At 47.8% G+C, this 8205-nt stretch overlaps 1 protein-coding gene across 1 annotated transcript in view; it reads left to right on the top strand.

Moving 5' to 3' along the window:
- Positions 1-3608: 3608 nt before the first annotated feature.
- SERPINF1 (serpin family F member 1) overlaps positions 3609-8205 on the top strand; it is a 55414-nt gene continuing 50817 nt past the window's right edge. Inside the window, exon 1 of the mRNA XM_069615368.1 lies at positions 3609-3931. The gene's annotated coding sequence lies outside the window, so the exon portion shown is untranslated. The remainder of the gene's footprint in view (positions 3932-8205) is intronic.

Raw genomic sequence — 8205 nt, 5'->3', positions numbered from 1 at the left:
ATCTAAAACACCTTGTCATACAATAAACAGTGAAACTCAAAACTAATAATTCTGGGGTTGTAGATATGTTGGATGGGGATGAGTTTGTTACTGTAGAAGTAACAAAAGGGTGGAATGTTGGGAAGGAGCTAGTGCCTTCCTTCATTCTTAAGTGCTTTAGAATTAAGCAAGACTTCTGTTGACTGTTTCTAGGCACTACAAAAGACCAGGGGGGAGGAGGAGAATTAAGAGAAAGCTTTTTTCATGCAAATATAATCACACACACAGACATCCGTGGGCACTAAGAGAAGGCAGTTATTATTTAAACATTAGGTGCAAATAACTATTAGCTGAATACATTTGTAAAATCCTATTTAGTTTTTCTCAAAGCACGGTAGCAGCAGGCTCTCTGCCAAAAGGAATGTGGCCTGTGCTAAAAATAGAGTACAGGCATTGCTGTGGGGTTCGCGAGCTCTGGCAGAGCAGCATGTAACTCAGCAGCTGTTTGCTGTCAGTCAAAGGGCCCAGGTATGCTAAGGCTCATACGCACAATGTAGAATTATGAAAAACAAGGTTTTGAGGAGATTATAAAACCAGATCAAAATATCAGTCGAATGAATGAGATATGGAGAGCATGATGGGAAAATATTTGTATATATAAATGTTCATAATGTAGCAAAATGATGAAAAACATAAGCTACAGTGTATTCTTGCATAGGCTAGCATGTCCTAAACAGAAATCTGACCATAAAGAGAGGAAGACTGGAGAATCCCTTGTATGGAAGGACAGTTTTGGATGGAGTCATGCCAGTATCCAGTGTCCAAGTCAAGAGTATATAAGCTCCTGTCTGGCTCTAGTCTGCAGGAGAATGGGACGGTTGAGGGACACTGTTCAGGCAGCAGAGTTCTTTGCTCCTATCCTCATTTCTGTGAAGAATAAATGTGTTATTCTTGCAAGATCGACTCTTGGCCTTACTTCCCTAGAGGGGCGTACTTTACTCTGGTGTGAGCGCGATTAGGGGTACCCGTATAATTAAGGGGTACCCCTGTGTTGGGGTACCCTTACACCTTGTACCTGGTGAAAAATATATCTGAATCAATGATAATATATTATGCATGATATGGGTTAGAATATATATGTTTCATGTCTATGAAAGTATAATCTGATACCTCTCTGATATCAATGAATATACTTCCTCTTCTATTAGGTACACAATACAATAATAACTATGAGGTGTTTCTGCATCCACCAAATTGCGTGATATAGTTTCAAAAATAATATCTCACACCTCCACACTTTAGAACTCTGCCTATAGATATATGTACCTTAGGCATTCCACTACTTTAATGCGCTGAGTAGCCTTGCACGTTATATCCACTCTGAATTCACACTTTACTCTTTCGATTCACCGAGCAATACATTTTCATCCACTACAAATCCCCATCTTTTCGGTAGTTGTAGTCAGACTGCCTAATGGTGGCCATTTTCAGTATTTCCTCATCCATTCAGCTTGCACACGCCGCTCAAAGGATATAGTTTACTATCTCTCCAGTTTCGCATATTTTCCAATTACCGGCACCGCTCTTGCCTTAGAACTAACAGCCAAGCGGATATTATATTTTCCATTGCCCTTCTGCTGTCATGGCTACCGATAGCACTAAGGTAATTTCTCTTTCTAGTCCTCTTTCCATGTTCCTTAACCATTGCAATGGTTACACTTAAATCAACACTCATGCTCCATTTCCGCCTATGCTACTACGTCGTTTGCGCTTTTGGCTACACTCTATGGACATACAGGTTAGACGAAGGTTAGATCATTTCTTTAACCATTAATATTCCCCTTCTCTCCAAAGGTCTAGATCAGTTATTGTTGACTACTGCTAGCCTTTGGCCCGCTTGGCATTACAATTTGTTTTGCATATGTTTTTTCATCCTCGTTACATTCACGTTGTTCATGAGCTGCAGGGATCATCCTTGTTATCATTTTTCTCCACTTGGGCTCGCCGAACACCCCAGCGGACCGCATTCCTCCATTTTACACGTTAGCAGAACACTGGTAGGAGACTTTTTACATTCCCATGGTTACTTTGTTCCTTCTTTTGTTGACTACTTTTTAGCTGCTATATTGTTTCTGTTCCTTTTGTACAGACAGCCAATCCTGCCACTCTGATATTCTGTGCAGGCGTTTATTTTGAGGTAATTTCCCTCCCTCTCATCTTCTCGGTTTAACTTCATCCATTGGGATTCTTGGTTTCACGCTTACCATCTAATCTCTGCACCTATATCCTTTATTTGAGAGCCACTGGACATCATGTGATGCCAAAGGCTTGACTCTATCGACTAGGGGCTCCTACACGGATGCTGCCAGGTCATTTACCCCTTCGAACTGTTGGGCACAATTAATTCACGCCTACCGTGATCTCTTGGTGAATTGCGTGGGCATATGCTCTATATACTTGGACACTACCCTAGCATGCCAACATCCTTTTATAGAGCACTATCACCCATTGCCACTCTTACCTTATTGTTGCCACTATATCATTCTCAATTGCAAGCAAGTTACGCCGACCACCTAAGATCCGGACTGCTTGCCGGTTGGCTCTCATTGGGAGAGGAAAAGCACTGAAGATCACAGATTTGACTTGATCTAACATTTCACATTTGGAATGAATTAAATATGTCTTGAATACAGTCTGCAAATACACTGAAAGCTTGTTTCTTAATTGGATTGCACCTGATGAAGGGAATGTGTATCCCGAAACGCGGTGTGCTGTTAACTTTAAATGTAAAGGAAGATTTGAACACAGAAATTGCCTCCTATATTGTGTTATTACTGTAAAAAAACACTTTTCACACTGAATGTGATGATTTACTTTGCAAGATTAGAATTATCTGTCTGTCTGGCTGATGTGTGCAGCATCCAGGAGTGCATGGGACGGGAGTGTCCGATGCACTTCCAGGCACCATCTTGTTTGCTCCCGACTTAGAAGTGCCGGTACTCTCCAATTGACAGCACTGCAGTCCTAGAAGCGTCAGTACTCCCCTCTTGCCCCCCAGAAATATTACATTTCTTCAGAGAAGTTTCATTAAAAGTATGGATTTCTTGCAAGAAGTGCCAAGTTTCTCCCACTGAGAGCTCTTCATCCAGTCCCTCCTACACTGAAAGTAGTGTGTGTCTGCTGAGACCGGCCAGTACTGCCCCAATCATGGAATCCCTGCTAAGAAGCGCCATTACTCTCCCAATTGAAAACTGTACATCCCTGATAAGACGTGCCACTCTTCAAAGATAGGAAGCGGGTACTAGCCTGAGGGGCACTGGGCATTAGCAGTCCCATCTCGTTGTTTCTACTTGCACAGCGTGGGGCCGTATTTTTGGATAACTGGGCATGGAGTTCACCTGGTGTCTCTCTCCCTCCTTCCCTCCATGCCTGCCCTGCTTTCCTTCCTGACCCCTTTCTCCTGTGCATTCCCTCACTTGCACAGTTTCCTACTACCACCCCTCACTTCTCCTTATTTCAATTCCAGATGCCTCCATGTCCTCCTTTCTTGCCCTCACATCCTCCCCCTGTCCGTCCCCTTCCCCTCTTCCCTATGCCCCCCTTACCCCTCCCATTCCCCCCGCTGTTTCACAGAGCTCCCTCCCACCCTGCCTCTATCTCCCGCTCTCCTCCCTCCTGCACGGGCTTGTCCACAGCTCCTGGCTAATCCCCGAAGCTAGACCCAAGCTTGTCTGAGGCAGCTCGAACCGGGCTCCCACGTCAGCCAGCCCCACGTGTGGGGGATAAAAGAGGGCGAGGGACCGGGAGCCCGCGAGGGAGGAGATCCGCCCTGGGCAGCACATAGCGTGTTCACAGGGAAGCGCACACTCTGGGGCTCCTGGGAGCCAGCGCGCAGAAGAGAGACTGCAGAAGAAAGGCGCTAGGCGACAGGTTCCAGTGAAGTGCTGTGCAGGTGAGTGGGGTTAGGGCTAAAGAGTGAGTGAAGGAGGGGAAAAGTTTACTTGTACGCCACGGGCACGCAACGAACGGAATAACTTGTGTGGGTTTAGAGTGTATGTGTGTGTTGCTGACGTATTGCAACAGCTGGAGCTTGACGTCACACTCGGAACGGCGAGCTTCCGGCGATGCACTCAGCTGGTCGGCAAGCAGAGTGGGGCGTTCACACGTCATGCCCATTCTGCACCGGGCCACCCTGCTGGGAGTGCCCATTGTAATGTTGGGTGTATGTGTATTGCTGTGGAAGGGGGTGGCGTATGACGGGGGCGAGAGCATTTCGAGAAAAAAGATGCCACGTATCGAAGTTATTCTCGGAGAAATGTACGGAACTAGCGCGGGACATTTTTGAGTGGCTTGCTTGAACACCCCTCAGCATCGGAGACTAAACGGGTGGGGGATGGGGATGGGGTTGGGAGGAGTATGGGCAGGACCTGGGGCGCAACTAGGCGAAAATGTCGGCGAGGGTTTACCCGTCAAATGTTGGGAGAGGGGCTAACTTCAGTGACTGCGGGGGAGGGGGCATCTAACTTCGTTACGCCTTCTAATGAGACTATTCTAGCGCTGCTTCAATGTTACAAGCAGTTGACTCTTTCCTTGAAGTCTGAAAGCACCCACTTGAGAACCACTTTGTGAATGGGGACTCTCCTGTTCTCCCCCCTCGCCCCCTCCCATTCTACTCACTCCCCACACCATGTAAGTACTAACACCCCATCGCGATTAAAGTTGCCTAATAACAAATGCATGCATGCAGTTATGGTCTGTGTACAGTCCGAGCCGGTAAGGGCTCTGTGGGTCAGTCAGGTCAAGTCAACACAATGATAGCCCAACATTTTGAGGGGGGCTATAGCCCAGTTTGCGCAAAGGTCGTTGCGCCACTGGGCGGGAACTATGGCCCACGCGTGTCCGAAGGAAGGGGCACGCTGCCTCACTCCGCCTTCCCGCTGTCCCACGCTCCCACCCGAACTGTGTCACTCCAGTGACGTGTGCCCCTCACAATGGCTTCACAGTCCCTTGGGTGAATGTATTGCAGCACACACATCATTATCGTCTGTGTTTTATTGCGCATTGGTGGAAAGGTAAATAAAGACGAAATCGAGCAATCGCTGCCCTTAGGCAGTCAGTGGGAAGATGGAGGAGTGGTGTCTGTGTTGGTGGGGGGGGGGGGGGAGAGTACCCTCCATTTTGAAGAGTCATTCCCTGTATTGACGTCCACCTATTGCCAAAGAGGCCCTCCATCCTGGCTTCCTTGTTCTCCGCGGGACCCTCGCTTATCTTACAGTAACCACCCCATCTATAATCCTTGGCCCAGGTTCAACTGTATCCGCCCCCCCCCTTTGTCTCCAGTTGAACCCCCGCACACTCTCCTGTGTTCCAGACTGACCTCACGCGCCTTTTACTTTGTCCCAGGGTGAACTCTCTCCTTGTAAAAATGTAAAAAGCCCTTTGTCGTGGGCTCGCCGCCTTCACCTTTCCCTTTGTCCCATGCTGCACTTCCCCTGGACAGTTCCCTCTGCCCTAGGCTGACCTTGTTCACCTCCCCCTTTGTCCGATGCTGACTTTTGTCCTAGGGTGACTGTGACAGAATGCCATCTTGTCAATGTGGGATAGTCTGAGCTTTTTTTTATTTCTATCAATTAAAATAATGCAGATAATTCTGTTTCTGAAAGGGAGGTCTGCTGATCAGACCCTCCGTTCATAAATGTTCCATGCATAAATGATAGTGCAGATATGTGCTTTTGACGAGATAGTCTCTTGTCACCCTCTGCACCATCGTTGCAGTAGCAAAGGTTCAAAGGTCACATGTGCAGTCCAGACAGTAGCTGGAACACAAAGTGATGGCAGGCAGAAATCGTTTTTTAACTGTCTGCACCTCTATTACAAATTATAATAATTGTGTGACCTAGTCAGCTTGGTGGCACGTTACACCCAAAGATAAACCATGCCTGGTTGGGACATGGTGGCTGCTAAAGTCACACAATTATACAGCCATAGCAATTTGAAAACATTCTAGTGACAGCTTGTTAGCAGGGCTCCGCTACGACAGGGCAATGTGTATTAGCTGTCTGGCCTGGGTGTCTCCACAACTGTCAAATGGGTCAATGGCAAAGAAAATTCTTCTTTGACCATCCGGCAGGAAGGGTAAATCCTTCCTCCAGGGCACAGGAACCCTCACCGGGAGAGCTACTGGGAGTGGGTGCTTCAAAGGCAAAACTGACATGACTAAGCCACACTCATACCATGGTGCTGACCACTGGAGTCCCTTTGAAGTCAGCAGTCATTGGATGGGGGAGGAGTAGAGTACCACGTGAGAGAAGGAGGGGTTACACCATATTAGTTTCTGTTAGAGCTCTCTACAACATCCTGTTACCACCTTTTCCAGCAGGACAAAATACTTTGGGTATGAAGCCAGAATGCAAAGGGCACTTGTTACAACAATCTAGATTGGCCCCCTTGCTTTTGATCAATCCCCTGTAACATTCTGTCTTTAAGTAGAGGATACCCCCTCCTTCTTTGATTCATTATTGGACTCTCAAGACAAGAAGAAGGGTGTATCGGACCCCAGGAGTAAAGTGTACTCTAAAGTTTATCTGCCTGAGAGGTGAAAACAGAAGCCATCAATGGCGGAGGCAAGTTCTGTACCCTCACCGACCTCAGGTAGCAGGGGTCAGGGGGGTGAACTGGTGTGGACCAAGCCATCTCTGCTGGCTGTGCTTGAACCCAGATCCTATTCACTGGAGTTTAAGGATCCCCATGTAGGAGCCAGGCAATTCCCTGGAGTTGAAGCGTAGAACTGAAGGACTCTCCTTGTCCTCGACCCCCTGACTTTAGCCTCTCAGCAACCCAGAAGTAGCTTGGAATCCTTTTTCATCACCTCTAAACATCTTTGAGCCGGATCAACCACACTCGATGCACTTCCAGATGCCACAGGACCTGCAGTGCTGCTTTCGGCACCCTACAAGACTTTGAACTGATTTCCACACTTCGAGCCATCCAAACACTGGCTCGACACATTGAAGCGGACCAACTCATCTCGACCTGATTGTAAGCTCAACATCATGGGAGCAACTGGCTTGACAGCTGACTCGACTGCTGGAAGCCGGAGACTCTACCATCTTGCCTCCGACTCCACTGCTGTCCCGAATCCGTTGGAATCCATCGTTTCGAACGCCGACTCAACCCTACGGAAGGCCGCACCTTCAAACCAACTTGATGCTGACCTCCCGTGGTATTGCATATACTTGAACATCTCGACATCGGCTTGACCACAGCTAAAGCTCCTGGAAGCCTGGGTCCACGCTGTCAAGCACCAAAGAAAAGTCTTAAAGTTAATATGAAGAGGTCCTGTCCCCCTGGTTCCCTTTTTGGGATCATAGTGACTTTTAAGCCCCTCCTTCTTTACCTTTTTTTCAAGAACATATCCTTGAACATTGACATTTGCAGAAATCTTTGCCTGAAGGCCCCTTCCCATACACCCTGAGTGCATTTTCACATCAAAGTCTGCATTCTCTGTTTCTTTTACAGGGGCAGGTTTTTAGAGTTGTGATTTAGTTTGTTTGCATTCATTGTTTTATTAAAGTCCCAGTTTTTATAGAACTTTGATTGGGCAGTCTTTTACTTTGGAACCACTGTACTAATTGCTCCCGTTATCGTCTCAAACCCCTTCGAAGGTCTGGCCCGCCCTTGGCCGCTCTACCAAAAGAGAGCGCTCTGGGCCTTGCCTGTTTCACAGTTATGATTGAACTCACTGCTGGGTTAGTAGTAGTGTAGGGCCCAGAGGCGTTGCTAGGGAGGGGGGGGGCTAAGGGGGCTATAGCCCCTGGTCTTTTGGTTGTAGCCCCGGATAGAATCTCAGGAGCTACAACCAGAAGGCTAGCTAGCCCCGAGTCCCGACAGTTCCGACATTAGCGTAGCCCCGGGTCTTTTCCCGACCTAGCAACACCCCTGGTCATAGGGCCGATTAGACCTTACTCCTTCCTGTGTTCCCGCAGAGCAGTCGTCATTTCATCACAATGACCTCCTTCACTTTACACTTTGTCCCAGGCTGAACGCGCTCCTTGTTACAACAATCTCCTTTGTCCTAGCCTGATCTTTCACCTTTCCCTTTGGCCAGTGCTGGACTCTCTCCCTGTCTCAGCAATGCTCTTTGTCCCAGGCTGAACTTCTCCACCGTCCCCTTTCACCCAGACTGAACACTCTCCTTGTCCCAGCAATGCCCTTTGTCCTAAACTG

This window comes from Ambystoma mexicanum, chromosome 9 (genome assembly GCF_040938575.1).
Source record: "Ambystoma mexicanum isolate Mex_15411 chromosome 9, UKY_AmexF1_1, whole genome shotgun sequence".
Classification (NCBI taxonomy): domain Eukaryota; kingdom Metazoa; phylum Chordata; class Amphibia; order Caudata; family Ambystomatidae; genus Ambystoma; species Ambystoma mexicanum.
This window is presented reverse-complemented; position numbering and strand designations above follow the sequence as displayed.